Source organism: Armigeres subalbatus, chromosome 3 (assembly GCF_024139115.2).
Source record: "Armigeres subalbatus isolate Guangzhou_Male chromosome 3, GZ_Asu_2, whole genome shotgun sequence".
Lineage (NCBI taxonomy): Eukaryota > Metazoa > Arthropoda > Insecta > Diptera > Culicidae > Armigeres > Armigeres subalbatus.
The window spans coordinates 169,518,504-169,546,162 of NC_085141.1; the positions used below are offsets into that span (position 1 = coordinate 169,518,504).

The 27,659-nt window shown below is 41.5% G+C and overlaps 1 protein-coding gene across 1 annotated transcript in view; it reads right to left on the bottom strand.

Annotated features, from left to right (window-relative positions):
- LOC134226174 (acetylcholine receptor subunit alpha-like 1) overlaps window positions 1–27,659 on the bottom strand; it is a 265,216-nt gene that overhangs the window by 204,146 nt on the left and 33,411 nt on the right. The window contains exon 2 of the mRNA XM_062706772.1: window positions 13,642–14,786. The gene's annotated coding sequence lies outside the window, so the exon portion shown is untranslated. The remainder of the gene's footprint in view (window positions 1–13,641; window positions 14,787–27,659) is intronic.

A 27,659-nucleotide genomic window follows, 5' to 3' on the forward strand; every position in this document is an offset into this window, starting at 1 on the left:
GGCCTCCAAGCCATTTGAAAGAATAATTCCAAGCCTCAAAGGGAGGCTTCTGAGTCTCTTGAAATGAGCTTATGATTCTCTAGAAAGTAGGCTTGATAAGAGGCTTCCGAGCCTCTTGAATGGCGGCTTTCGAGCCACTTAAAGAGAGGTTTCCTTTGCATCTTGGAAGAACGCTTCTGAGTCTCTTGAAAGTATGCTTCTAAGCCTCTTGAACGAAGAATTCCGAGCTTCTTGAAGGAAGGCTTCCGAGCCTCTTGAAAGCAGGCTTCTGATTTATTTGAAAGTAGACTTTCGTTTTAAAAGGAGCCTTCTGAGCTTTTTACAGGAATCCATCCGGATCTCTTGAAAAGATGCTTCTGAGCGTCTTGTGGAGAGGCTTCCGAGCCTTTTGAATGGCGGCTTTTGAGCCACTTAAAAGGAGGCTTCTTTTGCATCTTGAAAAGACGCTTTTTAGCCTCTTGAAAGTATGTTTCCGAGCCTCTTTAACGAAGAATTCTGAGCTTCTTGAAAGGAGGCTTCCGATTCACTTGAAAGTAAGCTTTCTAGTCTCTTAAAAGGAGCCTTCCGAGCTATTTGCAAGAAAGCTTACGGTCCTCTTAAAAGCAGGCTTCCGAGCCTCTTGAAAGGAGCTTCTGAATCTCTTGAAGGTAGGCTCTCGCATCTTTTGATAAGATGCTTCAGAGCGACTTGTAGAGAGGCTTCCGAGCCTCTTGAATGATGCCACTCAGAAGGAGACTTCTTTTACTTCTAATCCTCTTGAACGAAGAATTTCAAGCTTCTTGAAGGGAAGTTTTTGAGCCTCTTGAAAGGAAGCTTCCGATTCACTTGTAAGTAGGCTTTCGAGCCTCAAGGAGCCGGGCTTTTTGAAGGAAGGCTTCCGGTCCTCTTAAAAGGAGGATTCCGAATCTCTTGAAAGTAGGCTTCTGAGCTTCTTGAAAGTAGGCTTCTGAGCCTCTTGAAAGGAGCTTTCCGAGCCTCTTGAAAGGAGCCTTTCGAGCCTCTTGAAAGGAGTCTTCCGAGCTACTTGAAAGGAGCCTTCCTAGCCTCTTGAAAAGAGGCATCCGGGCATTATATACATTATATACGGGCATTATATACAAGACAAAGTTTTAAAATAGAAAAATACACAATTATCAAAACTTCATCAAGTTTCTTTTCAAGTTTCGATTGAAATTTAATACGTCCGCCATTACGCACTTTTGTCCGAGGTACCCCCTAGGAACAGCAAAGGTACCCCCAGGGGTACATGTACCCCAGGTTGAGAATCGCTGTTGTAGACCGTAGAGAAGCAGTGAAAAATGCCTTCATGTCATTTAAACGGGAGACGGAAAGAATAGAGCTGATCATCTGTCAAATCTAAGTACCTGGTAGCTGGCAAATATTATTGGTGAAATTTTTGAAATCCTTCCTTGCGAAAGGTATCTCAAGTTTTGCATTTCGCAGAGCATTTCACTGTTTTTGGTGAAGCCCATCGGCCTTCTTTGTCACTCTAACATATTCACATAGTCGTAACATATTCATAGACGTTTGTCGAAATTCGGGCCGAAGTTGCTTCGTGAAGGTGAATATTTTATGCTCTGACCAGTGCTTGCAAAAGTTTAAAGTTGATATCAGCAGTTGAATTTTCAAATTTGTGTTTTTGCTGTAATGGAAAGTTGCATATAAATTTATGTGTGTGGAAATAATCGAATTGTTTCTGTTTGCAAATATGATTGAATTGATCTCAATAAATTACCTTTAAAATAACTCGTCCAGCATTTGTAATCGTGTCGTTAAACTGCAAATCACTGTTTTTCGATGTGTTTAGCACCGCCAAAACGTTGGCCGATTTGGCTGAAATTTTGTCCAGAGCATCGGGCATCAAATAGAACCGAATAAAAGGGCGGCCATTCCATGCTAATTTGAGCCACCCTAACACACAGTTTACATGAGCGGAGGGCTATCGAAACCCGAGCAGGAAAAACTGCTCATTCTGTTATTGATACCATTCACTGTAATGAACTAGAAAAGCATACCAAAAATTATTATGCGCAATACTTCAGGCATAACATACTCTGTTATCACGATACCAAACGCATTACAAATTATTAATCGTTTGGTATTGAAATCCCTAAGCATGTTGCCTAAAGTATTTTGCATATTAATTTTTGGTATTATTGTTTGATATTTTACCTATTATCGTTCCTCATAATGTTGCAAAAAATATCTTTCTATAGCAGGTGAAACAATATACTTCCTATGTGAGTAACAGTTTCAGAAACAGTGGAACGATTATTTGATGTTATTGCAAGCGTTTGAAAACACGACTCTAATCCGTGAACAAATATACCCTACATGCCAGTAGTTTGCAATGCTTAGTGGATGATTATATGATTTGATATGTTGATCACATGGTAGCAAATTCGCGTTATAATATAACATGTCAACAAATGTAACAGCTAACATGCGTGCTGCAAAAAATCACCAAAATAAGAAACTATTTAATGTTTCTCGTGGGATGAATATCGGAGCTATGAGATGAATTCCAGGAGCAGTAACCCTATTTAATCAATTTTTCCCATATAAACCTCATGCTTGTTGAGCACCTACTTAGACTTGACGGATCTGGCTGAAATATTTACAGCAGCTTCTTGAAACAATTAACCTTATTTTCAGAATGTCCGCGTCTCAAAAAAAAAGATTTTGATTTATTTTTTAAATATGTGTGCCCCACTCTAGTGCCCATATTGTGATGACAATCGCCATTGAAGCTTAAAATAGATTAAATTTACTTTATAGGTAAATACGCACTGGAACTCACATTTTCAATTAAATCACACTACTTAACACTTTCAAAACGGTAAAAAAAACGTTCGATTTTATTTTCACGTAAACGGCCTTTGACAAATGATTTGTTTATAGTATTAAGTAGTTTTGTTTTACAGCACAAAGCATGGTGTTATGTAACTGCACAAAGATACGTGGGGAGCCCACAACCGATTGACTTCTCCTGTTAAGTCGACAATATCCCAGCTAGGGTTCCTTGTATACTGGTACAATGCTACTGAAAAAATCTAGTACCGGTAGTACTGGGAAAATACCGGTACCAGAGTATTTTTGATTGATGTCGGATATTTATCTGAAATTTACACCTGCACATTGAACCTTTCTACCGCCATCGGGGGTGACAATGGGTCTGGGGGTGAGAATGGGTCATCGCTCTCACCGACAGCCTGGAGGTCGGATAACAAGATCTTTCAAAAAGGTCTCTTATATTTTAGTTTTCTTACGCTCAGATACATTCAACTTGTTCTACAAGCATTTTAAGTATTTGAAACAGTGACTCATTCTCACCCACATTTGACCCATTGTCACCCCCGACGACCCTTTAATTTAGAATGACTTAGACGTACATTCGGTCATGTATCATAAATTGAGAAACCAAAATATGCATAAGGTATATTGTGTAAGACTTACTTGCGATTCAAATATTATATTTGAATATGCTTCAAATTACCTCAAAATTTAAAAAAAATGTGTCTGTCAAGGTTCTGCATTTTTTTTCCTAAATGCTTTAGATCTGGAAACGATTCTGAAGACATCAAACAAGATATACAAATTTTTATTTTCGAAACAAAATTTTCAAGCAATGCTATGATACAACTTCCTGTGGCACCATGTTCTGCACCGAGCCGTAATTAAAATAATAGAGTTCTCTTTTGGTGTATCGTATTCATTGCTCAAAATTGGAACACTAAAACTGAAACTCTTGCGAAGAGAAGATATTAAAACCTAACATTTGTTTTCGTCACAAGTGTTCAATTTGCCATTGAGTTAGGGTACTGAGTTTTTAAGTATGTCTGGTTCGGATAGTGAACACATAATTTGGAATTGTGGTTTTCTGGTATATTGTGTCCCTTTCAAGCATGTTTTCTAATTCCCCAATACTTAAATTCCGTTCCAAATACTGATTTCCCAGAACCGTACTTTGGTACCGGTACTTTCGGCACCGGCAGTTTGCAGTAGCGATTTATTTTTATTTATTACCAGACTAAGGCCGGAGTGGCCTGTGCTGCACATAAAAGTCTTCTCCATTCAACTCGGTCCATGGCTGCACTTCTCCAACCACGCAGTCTGCGGAGGGTCCGCAAATCGTCCTGCACCTGATCGATCCACCTTGCCCGCTGTGCACCTTGCCTTCTTCTTCCCGTCGGATCGTTGTCGAGAACCAGTTTGCAGTAGCAAGCAAGTAAGTATAGTGCGTGGTGGTGCGTGTTTTAGTCGTCGCTAAAATGATAAAGTATCTATTTTGTGTTCGGTGGCTCATGCGCATGTATTGCGCTTTGCTCCGGTTGAAATAAACGCGTTCTTAATTAGTTTGCAGTAGCCATCGAGCAAGTAAGTAAAGTGCGGAGTTCCTGAATGAACATGATACGTATCGGAAGCAGATTCGGGCGTATAGTTCAATTTTGTGCGGCCGAATAGTAAATCGGCAGTTTCGAGAATTTAGTTCTGTATTGATTACGCGATTGATCGTATTTCGATTAAAAGCAAAAAGGTCGCATGATTCGAGATATTTTGTTTTGATCTGTAGGTTCGGAGAGTAAATCAATCTTTGCGCGTTTTTATTTGCTTTCCTATAATCCCCTCTCTTAGATTGCATCACTCACCGAAGTGAATCCAGATAAAATATCCTATGCAACTAACACAATCCCCCATCCCAAGACAATTGTGGATATGCAGAGGTGTTCTCGGTCTCTACGCCCAACCAGAAAATGCATGATTTTATGACAATCTTGCATGAATTCCATGCACAGATTGCATTAACCTGAAGCCCATGTACAGATTGCATTAATTCAATACAGCAAGCCATTGCATTAGGTCTCTGATCACGAGAAAATAAGAACTAGGTATGTGTTTGTGTCTCCATAGAATCTATTATTAAACTTCCGACAAGGAATGATTCTTTATATTCTTTGCCAACCTTATTTGCGTACAAAAAAAAAACAGCCGAAGACGAGAACTGAACCAAAGCCCTTCACCAAGCCTAGCGCTATTCGACTGACGCGCTAGCCATCTAGACTATACACCAGATGAGAGGAGCAGTGTTAGAAGACTATCAGTCCTCGTCAAGTAGAAGGGTAATAGAGATAGCAAACGGTAATGTTAGAGGAATTGGAATTATGCTTATCTGTGTCCTTGTCCGCCATCAAGTTAAACGGAGGCGGGAAGATTGTGTGCGTTGAAATTATACTGCTGTGAACAATGCATATCTTTGTTGCTGGAGAAGCCAACGAGAGACGTTTAGATGTATTTATCGAAACCAAATAAACCGATTTAATGCAAGGAGCTGGCTTAACAAATATAACATTCTCTGAGCGGTTTGCATGCGAGATCTGATACAAAACGCTTAATGTCACATGCTCCGTTCACATGATTCTCTGTGCAATTTCACAAGTTCCAGTCAATCACGGAGTAGCAACTACGAATTGTACGGTCATAATGCTCATGCTCATGCGAAAATTGCCGGTATTCCCGGTATTTTCGGTACCGGTACTACCGGTACCACAACCCTAGTCCCAGCTATCGGATGCGATGCTAGGAAAACAATGCGCCTTTTTATCCCCTTCACCTTTTCGTCACACTTTTTTCCTTTTTGATAAAATTCAATTGTTTACAATGTTCAAGGCACGATTTGCATACGCACAACATTTGAAAAAAATAATATAAACTACTACCCTAACGTTTATGACTCGATCCCACCCCGATGCAAGACGAGGGCTTCCTCATTGTATGAACCGTCACGTATCTTGCAACTCCAGTTCCCCCTAAAAGCCCTATGCGACAAGTCGGAAAATCCCAGATATGTGTCAGTCTAATGCTCATTGCTCAGCCTACAATTCAAGAGGGATACTATTCCATAATAATGTTGTGTACTTTGTGCCCTTTTCCTTCATTTTGATACGACAGTAATGACGTTTCATTTGCGATGGCTGCTTGAAGCAACACTCTTCCAGGAATGCTCGAGCAGCTGAAGTGCCAACACCACCGTTATTGTGTGCTTCCCCTCTAAGCTGCTGTCGGTGGAAGGGGAATTCAATAAAGCACTGGCCACAAAACCCGCGAAACAGCATCAAATTTCATGGTTCGCTGGTTAATTTTCTTCGTTAATAATCAACCATGGAACAGGCTGACTCACTGCCAGAAATTAAGGAAGCTGCGTCGCATTATCGATGAATTTATCGCCACATCATGCATGCCCGGTTCTTCGAAATTTTCCTATATTTTGTTCCCGTCACCGCAAGGCAACCTCTGAAATTAATGCGGTCTGGGGAGCTTCCTCAAGGCCTTCCGCATTGATTCTTTGCGAGTTGGACCTTGTCACAGAGGTGCTACCAAGCGAAACAAATTAAGACGCATGATGGTAAAGTTTGCCGTTGAGGAATGTTATATCACAGCATTTATAATCAATTTGCATAGACATAAATCACTTGGGCGTGGTGCCTGAGATTTTGATCAAGAATTGTGCAAGAATACGGTAATTAGATAAAGCCGAAATATGCTATGTCTTAAGCTTTCTTCTGTTTAGGTTCTACATTCCCCACTGGAACATTGCCACTTCGCAGCTTAGTGTTCATTAGGCACATCCATAGTTATTAACTGCGAGGTTTGAGATCCAAGTAACGATTTAGCACGTCATGTGGTCAACAAGATGATACTCTCAAACCCAATGGGAATTGAGGATATTTTCAACAACAAAAAATTCCAGACCGCCAAACCCTGTAATTTTCAGCTTGTTCTTGCTTTGTAGACACGCATCTTGCCGCCAGGCCAAAGGAAATATTCTGAATAGGGAAATGCAATGTTTGAGCAGTTCAAACTTTACAGCTTCAATTAATTTTGAAACTGAAAGCAGGTGCAATGGATATGGATGATGCGATTAAATTTACACTAACAATTATGACAAAGAAAATCAACAGTTTGGCTCTGTTATGCTCTGTGACACATTTACTCAATAATTGAATATAGTTTATAAACGATCAATGAATAATCAGAAGAGTTAATAACCCATGAGGAACTAAAAGTGATTTATTTTTGTCTGACAGTAAAGGATAAACTAAAATATTCCAAAAAAATGGGAGTTATCGGGTGGAATCAATCACTGAATATAAAATTTCCATAAATACAATAATAAACCTAATTGGAAAGCCACAACATTTTCACGGGCCTTCATGCAAAACGTGTGACGTTGTATTTATTTCCAACTGAATTATGCGTACGCAACCAAAATGCAAATAAATAATTATAAAATCAAGTTACTCACTCAATCTAACAAGGGGCCATCCATAAAGTACGTCACGCTCCTAGGGGGGAGGGGGGTTCCGAGCAGCGTGACGACTCATACAAAAATTTTAGAGGTTTAATACAAAAAGTGTGTCAAAGGGGGGAGGGGGGGTCGAAAATCGCCAATTTTTGCGTGACGTACTTTATGGATCTTCCCCAATTGGGAATCGAGATTTTGATCCTTAAGCTTGACAATTTCCAGTGGAAATCGATGCCTGGCGTCATAACTATTTCAAGCAGTGTAGTAAATTTTCTAAAAACCAAGAAGTTTTCCATGTGGAAAACGCAATAAAAAATAGAATTATACAATATGATAAAATAGAAAACAGCAAACAAGCAAAACAAAAACCCGTATCTGAATATAGGGGAACGGTTCGGCAAATCATCTTATAGCTATAGGAGGTCCTTCGTAGCTTAGTTGGTTAAAGCACCAGTCTAGCGTACTGTAGGGTCATGAGTTCGAGTCCCATCGAAGGGAAAGTGGTAACCTCCAATACATTTTCCAAATCAATATCTTCCACATAACGTACATATTCACAAATGAGTTTTCATAACATTGTAAATTAACGTCCAAGTTGGGTGGTTTAATCCCCGGAAATAGGTAATTACCTTTGATTGAACCATCTTATAGCTCCCATTTCCATTTGATTTGTTTTTTATTTTTGTGATTTTTTTTTAGCAGTGAGCACGCATGTTAGCAAAAAGAAGCTACAAGATTGGTGTTGTATTTCTCTGTTTTGCGATGAGATGAATATATGTTCAGTGAGATGGAAAACGGAACAGTTCTCCTAGTGGTATTTTTGTTTTCATTCAAAATTTTCAACTGTTTACGGTATTCTAAGATATTTTTTTCTTGTCAGGACACATAATTGATAGCGAAAATTTTTATTATTGTTGTTTCTCAAATCAAATTTCAATAACATTTGGCTACTGTCTATTGGTTATTCACCCTAAGTCACTTCCTTTGTGTTACACAAGGTTCAACAATGTATCCAATGTAACAATCAGAACAATCCGCCACATATTTTTATCGAGGATTGCTAGCTATGCTGTACCTAATGTCTTATCGCTTTGAACTTGTGCACAATATAGCAGTAAATCACCAACAACTGTTCTGATTGCGATAGATAGCCTCTTGAATTGATTGACATGCCATTTAGTGGAGAAACTCAGTTGAGAGGGGCTGTTGGTGTTCATGTTGGTGACAAATGGAAGAAAACTTTTTCGTTTATGAGCACATAAAATATCGATGAAAACAGTTTTCCGGAAAGAAGAGAAAAAAGATTGAACAGCACCGTGAAACGTCTGTATTTCTAGAGTCATTGGCAATTGTCGCCAATTACTGTAACAATAGGACGTAGATAAAAAGGTGATATTTTTTAAGACGTCGCCACTACATTATATGGAGTATTTATATATACATATTACTGTTCGAATCCATTGCCATCGTAACAGAAAATTTTGCAGAGAAACAATCAAAAATAATTCTGTTTTCCCTTTTTAATTCTCACAGATCGATAAAGTAAAATCATATTCATTCACCTTAGGGGTCGTTCAACAATGATGTCACAGGTTTTAGGGGGGGAGGGGGTCTAAGATTTTGTGACACTGCATATACTAGGTATACAAAAAAGCGTGACAGAGGGGGGAGGGGGGGGTCTAGAAATCTCAAAAAGTAGTGGACGTCATATTTGAATCGTCCCTTACAGGGATTGAGCTAATGGATCATACAAGCCCAAGACAAACCGCAAAAACAACAATTTTTTAAACAGTACTCGCTGAATGGCGATACATTTAGAATAAATCTTCAAATGTTTACTGTTTAATGAAAACCGTTAGGTAAGTTGCATTTGTTTTGCCCATCGCAAAATGTCGCTTGACATCAAAAACTCGTCCGTGAGCTGTAATTATTCAAATTATTGCTCACTTGTACATGTTACATGATGCTAGACACGTAATCCGGTGTCTGGTAAAGATTATTCTATTTAGGTGTTTGAAAATAAAGGGTCCCCCACTGCCGTAATCTGAAAAAGTGACGTATACGCCATTTTTCAAAAATGGTGTTAACGAGTACACCCGATTCTGTTTTTACACGGATTTTTTTTACACGGCCGTTAAAAAAAATCCTATTCAAAATTTTTGCAAAGTTGCTCCATGTTGCATGATTCGTCGAGAAATTATGAATTTTTTTTACACGGATTTGCAAATTTTGTACTGAAAACTTTTTTTTACACGAACGCATTCCCCGTGTAAAAAAGGATCAGGTGTACTACTCATCGAGCTCTTTAACAGAAAAATGGAAAACATGCATGTTGTAAAATGGCTGTCACGTCACTTTTCCAGATTACGGCAGCACAGACCTAAGCGATTTCATTGCTGCGTCGGCTAGTCGCCGCGGCGACAGAATCGTTGTGGCCAAGCGATAGAATCGCGTCGCGTCGCGTATATTTGGGGGAACTAGTTGAATAGGTCATTTGGCCGAATGGGACATTTGGCCGGATAGGACATATGGGCGAATATGTTATTTGGCCGAACACAACATTTGGCCGAATAGGCCATTTGAAAAGTGAAAAAGGAGATTTGAAAAGTGAAAAAGGAGATTTGAAAAGTGAGACGTCTCACTTCTCACTACTCATTTTCCACTTCTCACTGTGAAAAGTTAGTAGTTTTTACAATGAGAAGTGAGAAATGAGAATTGAGTACTTCTTACTGAAGAAAGTGAGAAATGTGAAGTGAGTAGTGAGACGTCTCACTTCTCACTTTCTATTTATGTTATTTTTTGATGATTTTAGGCTAATCGACCCTAACAAATGGTTGAAAATAATGTTTACTTGTTTATACTGAATTTACAACACGATTTGGGTTGGTGAACATCGCGTTCAAATTCAATATTGTTGAATCATGGAAATTTTATAGCCCGATTTGAAAAGTTTATTCAGCATAAGCAGCGTTGTGCATTTGGGGTTTCCGGTTAATTTGTTTGCTTAGGGATCAGATTTCACGTCTTTGTTCATAGTGTCTTTGATATTGCCTTCTTCGAATGGATGCGTCTGCCCAGAATAAGGCGAAAGGAGTTGGTAATGCCTTCATTATATCTCGCTCGTCTGCCAGATATAATAAAGGATTTGTAAGCGGTAATTGAAATTTCGAAAATTACTTCTACATATTCTGGGAGACCTTCTTTAGCCGTGAGGGAAGATGCGTGGATGCCAAGCAAGACTATGCTGGGATATTCTTCTGACCCGGTCTAGGAAATTCATCGATTAGAAAGTTTCCCGACTTTTTTCGTCATAAAAGTTTCAACGTGTTAAAACCGTCTTATATGAATGCAAAACAAAAAAAGATTAATCCACCTAGCGTTGGTGGTGCCATTCTCGAATTGAGTTAAGACACCAACCTTATACGGGGCTTATTTGGTTCGATGTACCATTTTCTTCATAATTTTTAAACGCAATGACCGATCGTTATCAGTGATCAACAAGGGGTTGTCCCCTGTCGAATAAAACTTGTTGCGAGAAAATCGGCCGAAGCCGAAGAACAGATTTTCCTTTTTTATTGTAAAGAATTTTTATAAAAATTGGCAAATTATGTCAGACAACCTCATGAGATGTCAATGAATTAAAGGACGATTGAGGTAATTAATTTGAAAATAATTGTTTGGCAATTGAGCTATCGAGTTGAAAGCGAATGTAAGGTATGAGGGTAAAACGGTATAATACGCCCCACCTGGCCAAAACGCCCCCTTCGATTTCAAGAAAACTATAACTAACTAAAGTTAAAAATCAGTTAGTACCTTTAAATATTTGTAAAACCATCACATTATGTGAATGTGGAAGTATTCTTGTATTACATAATGAAAATAATAGCCAAATACAAAAAGTTACAGTTTTGATGTAACTTTTAATGTTCTTTCGCTCAACGTTTTGGAGCGCCGCTTGCATACTGTCCGCAAAGCATGCACTGGGTTGTTGGGTAACAAAATAACTTTTTTCAGTGGTTAGCATGATATAAAATTGCTTCCATCTTCAGAAATGTGACGTTTTTCGAAAATATGTTTCGCCCCAGGACGATATGTCCTTACCAACTGAACACAAACGAAGTGACTCTGCAGTAGTTGCAGTATGTTGAAATGTAATTCACACCTGCTTAAATGGACTTGTGTTGTTTTTTTTTTATGTCAAGCACATCAGGATTTGTAACCTTTTTATTATGGGATTGATAAAATACTAATGGAGGGCTATGAAACGTCTTTGGTTACGATGGGGCGTATTGCCCAGGCAATCCATTTTTTCACGACTTTTCAAACAAGCTATTATTATTATTAATATCTTTATTAATGAGGTTTTCGGCCCTGGACCGGTTCGCCTCGTAGGTTCAAACAAGCTTTATTACGTGTTCTCAGTAATATTTTTATATGACTACTCATAGGCAATGCATTTGCGACTTTTTGAGCTACCAAATAGCACAAAGTTTGCATAAATTGCGTTGAATAGTAAAAAGTTTTCATAAGTATTGCCTTAGGGGGGCATATCATACCGTCTTACCTAACCCATTACCTACTAGGCAGAGTATCAATCTTCCATATTATTTGTCTTTTTCCTTGTGAAACCTTAAGTAGGCCAAGACCTCAGACCAGGTTGTTTTTTATCGTAGCTTGACAGCTTGCATTGGAATTCTGTTGAATATTATAATTCATAAAACTTTAATTTTAGCACAAACAGTTTAGTCACACTCACGATGCGTTGATGGAGCAATGCACCATGCGTCTCCATATGCTCGTATGCTTTTATGCTATGTACATGTTTAAAACTTGTTGGCATAAAGGCTCCCCCAAACACACGTGACACGGCTGTCGCCGTCGCTTGACGACTGCGATTCTGTCGTCGTTGGTATGAAAACGTAAACGGAACATTGCATGCAGCGACTCATGTATTGAGTTTTTGATAGAGTCGCGGCAATGACAGTTGTGCCGCGTGTGTTTGGAAGAGCCTTAAGGTCACTCCTGACGGAATCCAAGTTTCAAAGTGCTCGCGTTTTCGGGGGCACACCACTCGATACGGAAGCAACGCACAACTGTCATTTTTATTGTTTCACGCATGCTGCGACGCAGCAAAGCTAAATCAACAAAAATGACAGTTGTGCGCCGCCTCCGTATCGAGTGGTGTGCCACCGAAAACGCGAGCACTTTGAAACTTGGATTCCGTCAGGAGTGAACTTAAACGCTCGTCCAAACAAACGCGACACGATTCTATCGCTTGACGGCTGCTATTCTGTCGCCGTAGGAAGCGAAAATGGAACATTACATGCAGCGACCCAACGATAGAATGGCGGCGATTAATAATGGTATAAGCCGTAACGTTTCGCCTGACTCCCTCTCTCCCTCTTACAGCGTTATGTAATTTGTGAACGGCTCCTAATCTACTGATAAAATGTTTGGAAAGGTCTCCAGTCAGAATTGCGAGCAATGACGTAAGATTTTTTCCATATATATTGTGCCTTGCAACAAAATGACAACTTTTATGATCATTTTCCAAGGCTCTTATTGATGTGAAAAATTTATCCGCAGTACAAATAGCAACAATCCACCACGTAATGGCCGAATTTTCAAAAATATCAATATAGTTTTTTTTCTTTTGGTAAGTTTTTAAAAGGCGACTATCTGGCGCTCATTTTTTGTTGCGATTATAAAAGGCGGAGGAGTAGCTTTTTTATGAGAGGTACAATCCTTTTTTGCTAGGGAGGTTAGAATACCCAAGCAGCACAATTCAGGCAGTTTTGGTTACAGCAACTCAAATACGACCAAATTTTGTCATACATCAACCACAGTACTTCTTCTATAACAAATGTATTACTCTGGTAATGAATTTTTCCCAAAATAGAGTAAATATCAAATTATATGACAAATATCAATATACAAGCAACATTTACAGTTTCAACACCCAAAAAAACAAATCTTAAAATTGTATAAAATTTTGGCATATACTATTCATTGGGGTTTAAATTCAAGAATTATAAGCTTTTTATACAGATACTGTTATAAAATAATACAAAATTGTGAGATATCAATACAATAATCCGAAATTGTAAATGCCAAAATTTTAAACATTTTCTGTAAGGTTCTTACGCAGAACTGTTTTGAAACCCTTTCTCATACCTTCCTGTCAATTATTTTGATCCTTTTTTCATCTAAACTATATGCTTATAGGTCTAGTGTTGCTACGTTCGTTTTCATTTCAACTTTCCCAACAAGATGGGAAAATATTCAATAGGCGTTTTGCTTTGGAGCTGTGGGGTAAGAGCCGAGAATCTAATACTTACGGTCGATCCGCAAATCGGTGCATCGCCTGCAGATGACAGCCTAGCGCCCCTGTGGAGCCTCCTTCGGAATGAAGGCGGCACCTTTGGCACCTACACCGGGCGCCGTTTTTATTTTTCCACGACTCGTCTTTATTTTCACAAGACTAGGGAGCGATGTGTTTTCTTTAATTACGATTAGCACTGCACCACTTTTTGTTAGAGGACTCGCTCTTTCCACTAATGGCTCAGCACAGTAATAGCTTTCTCATTCGATGTTCGAACGAAACTTTCCTTTTGACGAGAATGCTATCGTCTATGAGTGAACTGTAATTGATTGGATGATTAGGATAAACATTATCTTTTTAACACACACATCATACGTGAAGATTTAAAGCCATTTACGTGAATTGAATATTTTTGTTTATCTACGCTAGAACGCTAAAAAATTGCATTACAATGTGGACACACTACCGTTCACTACCGAGTAGAAATAGGATTCAAGGGTTACTGTACACAAGGTGGCGCGTGATTCGGAGAGCAGAAACTATCCTACTTCGCCGTACGCTTTTGGTAGCCTCTGATGGGCACGTCCTGCGGCACCGAGCACTCCAGTTTCCATCAAACTCCAATCTAGGCTGCACTGTTTTCGATTTCCGAACGTGATCACGCACACGTTCACGGCTCGATAAAACTTTTATTTTTTCTCACTGTTTGATTCTTCTTGCTTCCTCAAGTTTTCTCGACTTCTTCCTTCCGAACACTTGAGCTGAAATATTCACACTAATCCTCTCAGTTAAATTTCTTGTTTTCCACATTTGCTCGTCGAAAAAGGGGCATCGGAGCACCGAGAGGTCGAGCGAAAAATAAACTTTTCCTATCTGAGAAACTTCAAATGCTTTTCCCGTTTCTACCACACGTAACTTTTGGCGCTGTCCTTCGTCCTCTAGCAAATCCTATATTAGGTTCGGTTCTTCGGTTCTTCGTTCGAATTCATTAAAACTCATCAAATGCAATTACGTTTTTCCGCTTTAGCTTCTGGCTCTGTTCCGTGCAGTGCTTTTCGACTGACAGACAGCCCTCTATTCTGCCGTGCTGCACTGTATTTTATTTTCCTCTAGCTGTCCTCCACTGCTTCTACGCCGCTGGCCATTCAAATCGCTGGCATTCTGTGGGACAGAGAAGAAAATTTTAGAGATTTTCGATGGTAAATGTGAAAGTTTGCGCTTTCACAAAAACTTGGATCGTCTGATCCGGAAATGCTGGCCCCAGAAAAGGAAATGCTTTCGTAACGTGGTTCATCGGTTACCATAATGGTATGTGCGTATGTGTTTCATTCACTATTAAAGGGATGAACTGTTATGCGAAGATATGCAACATATGTAAAAGTTATATCATGTTAATAAAAACACCTGGATATTACATACGAGCGAATTGGCCAACCCCAAGCTTATGTAAAAGAACCATAACGAAACATAGAACGTTTACGGTGAATAGGACGGCGCTTATGCATCATTGGATTTTGAATCGATATTCGAATCGATTCGAGTAGATGATTGAAAATAAGGAACTTGTTAGGTATTTTTCGTCGCTTTTTTGCGTGGCACCTTTTAGAATGATAAAAACTATTATTGTCAAGTGACTAATTATATTCCATTCTAGATTTCCGCAACGCATATCTCTGTAGGCTCAAATCAATCCCTGGACAAAGAAGCAAGAAAGACAGAAAATTACGCCGCAAAAGTTTCCTCAAGTTCTACTTTGGTCTCAAGCGCTTATGTGCCGGAACGTGCAGGAAACGCATCTTCTAGCGGATGGCTTGCACGAACATTCTGCGAGCAGAAATCACGCGCCTGAAAAGACTGATGAGCGATCCAATGTGCAACTTATGGGCGTTATTCAAACGTGCTTGTGAAGATAGCAGGTGAAAGATAGGAATTTATGGATCACAAACAACCGCCACCCATGCCGAAGAGAAAGTTTTCCGATCGGTAGCGTTACGAGCAATGGGGAAACAAACAGCGAAGTGGCAGCACCTTTTGGATGAGTTTAAGTTTGAGCTAATATCTTCATCCATTAACGTGAACTTGGGTGTAAGTGAAACTGACTCGTAAAACTAGCGCCTGAGGAAAATTTATGACAAGAGTCATCGCGTAAAACGACTGTCGAAAGTGACAAAAGAACAAACGAAATGGAGTTGGGGGAAAATTTCTAGAGTTTGTAATTACTTTGTGATAACTGATACGAAGTCAAAGAAATAAAGTTTAGAACTATCATTAGGTTGCAAAAGTATTAATTGGCAATTTATACTTTATATTAAAATTTATAATCGATAAATTGAAAATAGTTACCAGTAGGGTTTCTACGAAGTCTATAAAAGAAAATTCAAAAGTTCTAACACAAGAAAACAAGAACTGTATACATGTTGTTCTCTACATAAAAAGTTTATTTGACATGCACACTATTCTCATTTTCCCTTCTAAAGTGACTGAATACACCCAAGCAGCGAATGGCGGATTTTAATACAGTTCTGCATAAGAACTTTACAGAAGCTGTATAATAATTGGGCATGTACAATTTCGGAAGATTTTAATACAATTGTTGTGTTGCAATGATACAGATTTGTAATATTTTAATACAATATATGTATAAAAAGCTTACAGAATTGTATATGCCCAGATTTTTGAAATAATTGTCAGATTTGTTTTTTGGGTGTTGTACCAAGCATTCCTCCTTCTAAAAATTCCAGAACGTCTTTTTTACGTAGATTTAACGCACAGATTTCTGGGTTTTCACTAGATTCTGCTAAAACTAGTGTGAACTTAGTGTGGTACACATCATAAATATTTGACTACATTACGGCTCTTGCAAACGCCGTTAGGCAAAACCAACCAACCGTATATCGTTCAACACACCATTTTCTTCATAACTTTTACTATATGAAAAAGTGGATAATGTTTTTCGGTTTTCGTATGCACACACACACATACGCTCACACACATACACACGGACAGACAGTCATTTGTTCAGCTCGATGAGCTGAGTCGATTGGTCTCCGAGACTTCTATAAAAAAGTTTGATTTTGGAATGAAATGGTAGCCGAAGGGAAAGTAATTACCTCCAATACATTTTTCAAATCAAAATCTTCCACATAATGTACATATTCATATCTGAGATCTCAGAACATTGTAAATTAATGTCCAAGTCGGGTGGTGTAATACCCGGGACATAGGCAATTAACTTTGATTGAACCAAACATTACTTTTGAATGAATATTTCACGTTCTCCAAAACATCCTGGAGTTCACAGCATTTGATCTACCTGATCTACTAAGTCCTAAATGATGTACCCAACCCATGCATGGCCAAACAGTTTCAATTGTTCCAGGAAGTACTAAACTATCATTAAAATGCCACTACTATTTAAATCATGCAGATTGATATACCTCAAGATTGAATTTGAGTATTTTCCTAAATTTACCCTTTGAACCGGTACTCGGTAGATCCGTTTACCGGTTCCAACCGGTTCAAATACGGTCCAGAAAGTACAAAACTACCATAGAATGCCATCTACGTTCCGACACACCGTCAGGTACGGTTACCATTTTGCGCGGTGTCGACAAAAAGCGATTGTCCGTGTATTTCGCGATCACCGCGGCCGAACCCTTGACGGACTAGTGCGAGAAGTGATTTAGAAGCGTCCAACAGTAAAACTCCGGTGATAAAAAAAGGATTTGTGGGAAAAAGGTTTTGTGGGAAAAAGAAGGAAAAAACTGTTCTCGTTTGTACTCCACATGCTGTGCAAAACAAAACAAATCGTATTCGTCCGGCTGCCCTGTTGGGTTTCATTGACGTTTTTTGGTGGTGTGGTGCACGGTGCGTCCGAAGAAAAACCTTTAAAAGAAGAAAAAAGTGACAAAAAGTTTCTGAAAATTCGAAAACTGGAAGTGGAAAGTGGACGTTCGATATCTGGAGGGCACTACAGTGCGTTTCGTAAGAGTAATTTTGTGAACACCTACAAAAAACTAGTGTCGAAGGGACAAAACAGGTATTTTATTTCTTTTCTAACCTTTTTGTTCAATTTGGGGTAGGCAACGGGTGACCGCTGCCGTCTGAGTGAATCTAACGTAAAACTAAAACGAGACGCCGTTTGCTAGTAGCGATGACCCGGGAGGGTCAGTCAGACAAAGAGTTCCAACGTATATGGACCCGACCAACAAGTTTGGTGAACTGACATTCCTACTGCTGACCAGAAAAGATGGTGTATCGCTTTCGTCAAACGTGTATATTGTTGGTAAATCAGTTGAAGCATGTGCCGGTGGACTGATCGAAAGCGCTAGGCCCGAGGCACAAGGAACAAAATACACACTATACGTTCGAGACCCAGCCCAAATCGCAAGGCTCCTCAAGTTGACGAACCTAATCGACGGAACAGAGGTAGAGATAGCTCCCCATTCGAGTCTGAATGCGATATTTCCTTCTACGAACTGATTCACATGGCCGAAGAAGACATCCCAGAGGAGATGGCCGCCGATAAGGTCATCCGTGTACAGCGGATTACAAGGAATGAAGGTGGCAAATGTTTTAACACCACTGCGCTGAATCTGACCTTTTGTAAAACCACGTATCCGGAACACATTTTGGTCGGCCGTCTAATTCATGTTCCTTCTCGTCCATACTTCCCGAATACCATGTTGTGCTATGGCTGTTCCAACTATGATCATACACGTGCTTGCAGCCCGAGAACGAAACGATGCTACAATTGCTCAGGGGAGCTCGGAGGGTTCCACGGAGAAGATGAATGCGATGAATCACCAATGTGTCGTAACTGCAAGGTGAGCCACCGACCAACCAGTCGTCAGTGCCCGGTGTACAAACATCGAAGTCATCTAAATAAAAGTTCGCGACAATGTGTCATTTCCGGAAGCTAGAAAGCGTGCTAAGTTGCAAACCAGAGGTAGGTATGCTCAGGCAGTATCACAAGAACCGAAGGTAGCGCGCCCCATCGAGGTAGAGTGCTGCAGGGAAGAGACTGAGGAATCGCAAACTCGTGAAAGATGACAGGGGGAAGGGGTCGCCCTTCTGTGCCCTGGCTGCCACCCCACACAAACAGATGGAATCAGACACACGCCAACAGAAAATTGTCCAGCACCAATATCTTACACCACAGCGAGCAACGAAGGAGTCGACTATACTACACAAAGTCTTTCCCCAGTGCCGGCTGTTGCCGGTAGTTCTGGAAACAACGGTGTAGTAGTTTCGGCAATGGCTGGGACTGTGGGGCAAGACGTCCCACAGGCCAGTCTTATATTTTCCCAATCGTTGGCGGATACTGCTGCGCCTGCTATATTTACAGGTAATCGCGAAACTCACTTCTGTCTCCTGGAGAAGGACCATCCAACATACGACGAGCAAATATTACACAAGGCATTTCCCCAGTGCCGGCTGTTGTCGGTATTGGTAGAACTAGTGTAATGGTTTCGACAGCGGCCGACACTGTGGGTCAAAGCGTCCCACAGACAAGTTCTAGTTTTTTCCACCCTCTAGCAGAAACTACGGCCCCTCCTCCCTTTACAGCCGACCCGTCGATGCGAAGAATGCCAACGCGAAGAGAATCCGCTTCTTCTTTATCGTCCACAACACTATCTGCAACGTACAGTCTCTCAGACGGCTGCTTTGCCCTGCAGTGGAACCTGCGTGAACTCAGGGCCAGCATTAGCGAGCTGAAACTCCGCATCGCCTACCTCGAACTTTCAGTCGTCGCTCTCCAGGAGACCAAGGTGAACAAGACAATCGTACTAGCAAATTTCGTCGGCAGGAATAACACGTTACTCCTACAATCAAACCACGTTCATTAATGGCAACACGGAATTGGCCTTGCTATCCGGGAAGGCATTCCCTTCGAGCGTTTGCAAATCAATACCACCTTAAATCTCGTTGCTGCACGTATTCATGCACCAATTCAGGTAACTGTTGTATCTATATATTCCGCCGAGCTCTGTGCAATGTCAGGCCGCTTTGAGTGAACGGTTTGAGGAGCTGGAAGGTCCGGTGATTTTCCTAGGTGATGTCAATGCCCACCATCTCGCATGGGGTCCCCAGTCGTGTAGCTAGCTTGGCCGTTTCATCGCTGAAACTTCGTTGGACAAACAGTTGGTGATTCTGAATGGCGGTTCCCCAACTCGAATAGACCCGGCAACGTGCAGAACTTCGGCAATCGATGTCACGCTCTGCTCAGAAAGAGTGGCTCACCTATTCAACTGGCGAACCCTAACGGACACGCATAACAGTGATCACTTCCCGATCTTAGTATCTACCCGAGATGGTCACACTCGCAAATGACGCGACGTAAATGGCTGGTCGTTGTACGAACGTATCACCACCGAAATCATCCATCCAGATGTCGAATGGGATGTCGACAGCTTCTCAGAGCTCATAATAACAGCAGCAACTAAATCCATACCAAAAACTAGCGGTCGTATTGGACCAGAATCAGCATGTCCTGAAGCAAAGGCAGCAATTCGGTGACGAAGGAATTGTCTACGATCCCTTCGACGCCTACAAAAAAACGCTCCTGACCAACCTGACCAAAACATCATCCGGAGATGGCTTTTCAGTCTTGACAAAATCAAAACACTGTTATTTAATCTTGTCCAACGTTTCGGTCCGTTTGGGACCTTCCTCAGGGACTCAATTCTTACAGGTTTATCCTCAACTGTGGTTCTGCTGAACCATTGATTGTCATGAGGTCAGGATTTTCCCACATAAACAAGAATGGTTCGAGCACCGCGTTTATGGTAAAACCCTTTCCGCTTATCGTTGTTTGGAATTTAGTGCCTGGCACAGATCGATCACCATTGCTTTTGATGGCAATGGTTCAGCAGAACCACAGTTGAGGATAAACCTGTAGGAATTGAGTTCCTGAGGAAGGTCCCAAACGGACCGAAACGTTGGACAAGATTAAATAACAGTGTTTTGATTTTGTCAAGACTGAAAAGCCATCTCCGAATCATTAAACTACAGTCGAAGTTAATAGTTCAAAACATCATCGTCGTTCTTATACCAAAACCGCACTGTCACGAGTCCGGATCCGATTCAATCAGACCAATATCACTCACTAGCTGCATGGCGAAGCTGCTGGAGCGGATAATCAACCGTCGACTGATAACTGAGCTGGTACGGCGGAGTGGCTTGATAAGCACCAACACGCTTTCCGCTCAGGCCATGGCACCGATACCTACTTTGCCGAACTAGAGAGATCTCTACCAACGGTTGACGAGCACTGCCTGATAGCCTCACTGGACCTGTCGAAGGCATATGACACCACCTAGTGGCTTGGCATACTGCGTTCTCTCAAGTCATGGCGGATTCGTGGTTCTCTCCGTAACGCTATTCCTCGTTGCGATGTAGCCCATCTACCGAGTACTGCCAAGCGGAGTTGACATTCTGCTGTATGCGGACGGCATTCTTCTCGTTGTACGTAGACAAAAAATCGAAGGACTGCAACGTAAACTGCAGGCTGCCGTCAAGGCTGTCGATAAATGGGCCAAGAGCGTCGGATTCGCGGTGTCAGCAACAAAGTCTCAAATATTCTACTGCACCCCAGATGGGCGTCGTTAGCCGGCACAGAATATCATCATCGACCAGAAAGCTATACCTAGGACGAGGTTTCTGGGCGTAACCTTGGATCGAATGCTCACCTTCAAGTCGCACTGTCAGATGATGAAGAAAGCATGCGAGTCTCGACTACGAATCCTACAGACAATCGGTGCCAAGCTTCCGCGTGACAATCAAATGACTTTGTTGCAGGTCGGCTCCACCTTACTGACCTCGAAACTTACCTACGGGATCGATCTGGTGAGCTTAGGACGTCCAGGAACATTACAAACACTTGCTCCCACTTACAACAAAACGGTACGGTTCGCCTCCGGAGCTTTCGTGACCTCGATCACGGCTGAAGCGGGAACTCTCTCCTTCGATTTGCTGGCGGTGCAGTTTACAGCGCGTACTGTTATCCGAATATTAGCTGAAAACCGAAACAACGATACCCTTCCTCTAGTTCGACGTATATCCGATCGTTTGTCTGAAATGACGAGAAGAGCATTCCCCGCAGTCGCACTAAGGGATAACTAGAGCAAAATCCTATAGCCAAAATTATATTTCGACGTTTTGTGGTAGGTTTTACATCTATGATGCAAAAAACATAGTGACATTCGGTTTTCGAACATTTTACAAGGTGCAAATTCACATATCAGTAACAAATTACCCTGTTTGATATGTTTAAAAGTCAAACAGTATTCAGAAGCGACTGTTCCATGACAGTTAATTTGTTTATTCAGGTTTGTCCCTAATTCGCGTGGGAAACGTGAAAATTATAAATCTCGCGTAGCTTTTGATAAGGGCCTTTTACAGAAAGATAAACATTATCGGTTCAAAATAAAACATTTGATTTTCAGTTCCTATTTCCCAAGTTTATGCTATTTTTAGCAGCGAAAGCTTCCCAGCACGTAGAATCAACACTGATACTCACACATAACATCAGTAGCATCGAAAACTTCGAAATTGTTTAAACAAAAGTCTGGCTATTGTTATCACACTTAAATCATTTCACAGATTTCGGTGAATTTTGCTTCAATTCACCGAAATCTCAACAGCAGATTTGTTCGGTAATTATTTCACAGATTTTCTGCGGTATTTTCCTTGGTTCAACTGTCAAAACCACCAAAAAATCTGTAAAATTTTTACCGAACAGTTCTGCTGTTGAGATTTCGGTGAAATTTCACAGAAATCTGCGATTTATTTTAAGTGTGATGGATCGAACCCTTATGGATCGTTCATAGACTCTTTGCTAAAATCATCTTATTTACAAAAAAAGAGGATCGATTATTTTTAAAGAGGAAATTTTGTGAGCTTCGTGGCCGTGCGGTTAGCGACGTCAATCGTCTAGGCTCTATGAAGTGTGGGTTCGATTCCCGCCCAGTAAGGAGGAATCGATGGTCGTGGTCGAAAAACTATTGGGTGTTTATGTCCAGTCCGTTGTCTCATGCTAGGTGTTAAGTGTTCAGTCTGTACGAACTCTGGTCGAAAACGGTGTTGCTGTATTTAAAAAGAAATGTTTTTTTCTATGGATTTGGGCCGACGACAATCCGGAAAAATGGTTACTTCACTTAAGACCAAGTAGACTGCTTATTCGAATTGTCACTATTTTGCTTGAAGTGGCACCTGCCCATTTCATCCCCAACGCCATATTATGTCTATGCTACAACTTGTCTACATAATATCAACTATAACGTATTTAAGTTATATCGAAATTTATATATCTCTTGTCAATCCAATCGCCAAATTCGATACAATTGATATTTTGATTTTTTATAAGATTTATTAGTGGGAAGGAGACGTATGATAATGGAGCATGCGCAATGTTATGTAGAAATTTAAATGAGCAAAAGGTGTTCCGTACTAACATTATTATCTGAGCGTTAGGTTACAAAATTGTATTAAAAAGTTTTTAACGCTCGACAACATTTGAGCCTACCAAATGAACGAATGAATAACAAAAAACAGAGTATGTTACTATTGTATTTATTCATGTCTATGTGTCAAATGCCTCGGAAACCTGAAAAAGTTATTTGCTGAAATGTTCTGCCTATATATTGTTGAAAACAATGGAGGAAAGTATCAAAACAAACTATTTTGAAGTTATTCGCAAATTCGTTTGCAGACGAGTGCGGATGATCTTCAACCTGCAATAGAAAGATGAAAGCCTATATTTTCATATGTATACAATCTCGTAGCGGAATACGAAGGAGTAGGGACACGGCAGGTATTTTAGTCTGTTCGTCATAGACTCGAAAACCAATAAAAGAGACGCTTTTTTGTAAAACTCATACGTACCAAATCGTAAGCTCAGGAGAAACTTTCTGCTATAGTGGAGTTCTAGCAAATGTACGTTGCTTTCGTTGGTTTTAGCTCCTATGACGATGGACGGAAATACCTGCCGTGTCCCTATTTCTACTTTTTTTAATATGTAATGAAGTTTGTTATAAAATGTCAAAAACTGTATATTATTTATGTTTATGAAAAAATATCTTAATGTCAAATATAATTAAGTTCAATGCATGGAGGGCCAAGGAAAGTGCATACATAATGTTTTGTGCACTATAAACCAAACATTATAGGCAGGGAATCAATTTTTTTGGAATGCGCCTGCGAAACAAGCGACAAAAGAGAACCAACGACAAAGCTTTATTTTTGTCGGAGATAATAATGGCAAAGATCCGAAAAAGCAACAAAAAAGAAGACAATCTTGTTGCTAACTTTTCATTCCGTTATTTTGCACTATTTCTCGAGCAAATTTCGGTTTTATGCTATCATAGTTTCTGCTTTTATGGAAATATTCGAGAATCGAACAATGATTACAAAATTAGCAGCGTATTTTCGGAAATATCAGAGCAAGCAAGGCAAATGATTCTTGTCATATTGTGTTCAATTTCTGATAAAGGTTTGTCGCTAGGTGCGTTTGTCAGTAACAAACTCTGTTGATGACAAAGAGTATATTGTTAGGCGTTGCTCGAATATTGATTCCCTGATTATAGGTGTTGTTTAGATTTGTCAGCAGTGGTGACTGACCTTCGTCTTACGGCACGCTAAAAACTATTGAATGAACATGATTTTTGATAGGTTGTCCTTAATACTAATAAGAAATAAACGTAAAAATTTCAATGACAAATAACGGAGATAATATTGAAGAATATTCTAAAAATGTAAGACGATGCAAAAGCTCGAAAAACGAGAATTGATTTTTGGCCAGCCATTTGTTCTAGCTACTCCATCGTGAGTCGGTCACCTCACTAGGCAAGGTGATCGTGTGTGGAATTCACGAAAACCGACGATTGTTTAGGATGTGAAAAAAACTGTACGGGCAGGTGACCCCCCGAAGAAAGTGCGCCCAGTTTTTCAGCAGCTACTCGCTTCTAAGTTCCACCTTCTTCTTCTTCTTATTGGCATTACATCCCCACACTGGGACAGAGCCGCCTCGCAGCTTAGTGTTCATTGAGCACTTCCACAGTTATTAACTGCGAGGTTTCTAAGCCAGGTTACCATTTTTGCATTCGTATATCATGAGGCTAGCACGATGATACTTTTATGCCCAGGGAAGTCGAGACAATTTCCAGTCCGAAAATTGCCTAGACCGGCACCGGGAATCGAACCCAGCCACCCTCAGCATGGTCTTGCTTTGTAGCCGCGCGTCTTACCGCACGGCTAAGGAGGGCCCCACCGCTCGACAGATATGTACACTGACGGATCCAAGGGTGAAGATGCCGTAAGAGTCAACAACACCAACAACACAACAACAGGTTTTACAGGGACGTACAGCCTTCCGAAAAAGTGTTGCGTATTGTCTGCGGAAGCATACACCATTAAAATGGCTGTTTCGATCCTGAATAATGATGATCTAGTGATCTTTATGGATTCGGCAAGATGCTTTCTGGCTTTGTAGGCAGAAAGATCCCGACACCCGTTATTTATTTATTTATTCAGACTAAGGCCGAAGTGGCCTGTGCGGTATATAAGAGTCTTCTCCATTCGGCTCGGTCCATGGCTACACGTCGCCAGCCACGCAGTCTACGGAGGGTCCGCAAGTCATCTTCCACCTTGCCCGCTGCGCACTTCGCCTTCTTGTGCCCGTCGGATCGTTGTCGAGAACCATTTTCACCGGGTTATTGTCCGACATTCTGGCTACGTGCCCGGCCCACCGCAGTCGTCCGATTTTCGCGGTGTGAACGATGGATGGTTCTTCCAACAGCTGATGCAACTCGTGGTTCATTCGCTTCCTCCACGTACCGTCCGCCATCTGCACCCCACCATGGATGGTACGCAGCACTTTCTCTTCGAAAACTCCGAGTGCGCGTTGGTCCTCCACGAGCATCGTCCAGGTCTCGTGTCCGTAGAGGACTACCGGTCTAATGAGCGTGTTGAAGATTTTCAGTTTGGTACGGCGGCGAACTCTATTTGATCGGAGCGTCTTGCGGAGTCCAAAGTATGTACGATTTCCAGCTACTATACGTCTCCGAATTTCTCTGCTGGTATCATTTTCGGCAGTCACCAGTGAGCCCAAGTACACAAATTCTTCTACCACCTCGATTTCGTCACCACCGATGCCTACTCGCGGTGGGTGGCTCACATTGCCTTCTCTTGAACCTCTTCCTATCATGTACTTCGTCTTCGACGTGTTGATGACTAGTCCGATCCGCTTGGCTTCCCTTTTCAGTCTGATGTAGGCTTCCTCCATCTTCTCAAAGTTACGTGCCATACCCAGCAAACACTAGATCATATATCACAGCGAATAAGTGTACAAAGTGGAGGCCATATACGTACATTTTGCATGCAGTCAAATGGAGGCATGCCCCTATATCGCCTCCACCTTGTACACTTATGCGCTAGCATATGCGACTTTGTGTTAGCTGGGTAATATCTATGTCGTCGGCGAAGCCAAATAGCTGGACGGACTTATTGAAAATTGTACCACTCGTGTCAATCCCTGCTCTTCGTATTACCCCTTCCAAAGCGATGTTGAATAGCAGACACGAAAGACCATCACCTTGCCGTAACCCTCTGCGGGTTTCGAAGGGACTCGAGAATGCCCCTGAAACTCGAACCACGCACATCACCCGATCCATCGTCGCTTTGAATAACCGTGTCAGTTTATCCGGAAATCCGTGTTCGTGCATTAGCTGCCATAGCTGGTCCCGATCGATTGTATCATATGCGGCTTGGAAGTCGATGAATAGATGATGTGTGGGCACGTTGTATTCGCGGCATTTCTTCAGTACTTGGCGAACACATGGTCCGTGGTGGAGCGTTCGCCCATAAAACCCGCCTGGTACTGCCCCACGAACTGGTGCTAGTCGACGGCATAACATTTGGGAGAGTACCTTGTAGGCGGCGTTCAGCAATGTGATTGCGCGGTAGTTGCTACAATCCAGCTTATCGCTCTTTTTGTAGATGGGACACACGACACCTTCCATCCACTCCTGCGGCAAAACTTCCTCCTCCCAAATCTTGGTAATGACCCAGTCCAGCGCTCTAGCCAGTGCCTCACCACCGTGTTTAAATAGCTCTCCTGGTAGTTGGTCAACCCCAGGGGCTTTGTTGTTTTTCAGCCGGCCGATCTCCTCCTGGATTTCCTGGAGATTCGGAGCCGGAAGTCGCATGTCCTGCGCGCGTGCTCCTAGGTTCATTACCATACCGCCACCGTCGTCTGCCATATCGCCATTCAGGTGCTCTTCGTAGTGCTGCCGCCACCTTTGGATCACCTCACGCTCGTTCGTAAGAAGGTTCCCGTTTATGTCCTTACACATATCAGGCTGTGGCACGTGGCCCTTACGTGAACGGTTCAACTTCTCATAGAACTTTCGTGTGTTATTAGTGCGGTACAGTTGCTCCGTCTCTTCACGGTCTCGATCTTCCTGCTGACACTTTTTCCTCCGGAAAATCGAGTTTTGTCTGTTCCGCGCCTGTTTATATCGTGCCTCGTTCGCCCTCGTTCGGTGTTGCAGCAATCTCGCCCATGCAGCATTCTTCTCTTCCACTAACTGCTCACATTCGCCGTCATACCAGTCGTTTCTCTGATCCGGGGGCACCGTGTCAAGTGCAGCGGTTGCGGTGCTACCAATGGCGGATCGAATATCTCTCCAGCCATCTTCAAGAGACGCTGCGCCTAGCTGCTCTTCCGTTGAGAGTGCCACTTCCAGCTGCTGCGCGTATTCTTGGGCTAGTCTACCGTCTTGTAGCCGCCCAATATTAAGCCGCGGCGTCCGACTTCGACGCGTGTTGTACACCGTCGAGAGTTTTGAGCGCAGGCATACTGCAACGAGGTAGTGGTCGTATTCAATATTCGCACTGCGGTAAGTGCGGACGTTCGTGATGTCGGAGAAGAATTTACCGTCGATTAGAACGTGGTCGATTTGTTTTCCGTTTCTTGGTTAGGTGATCTCCATGTGGCCTTGTGGCTATTTTTGCGGGGAAAGAAGGTGCTTCGGA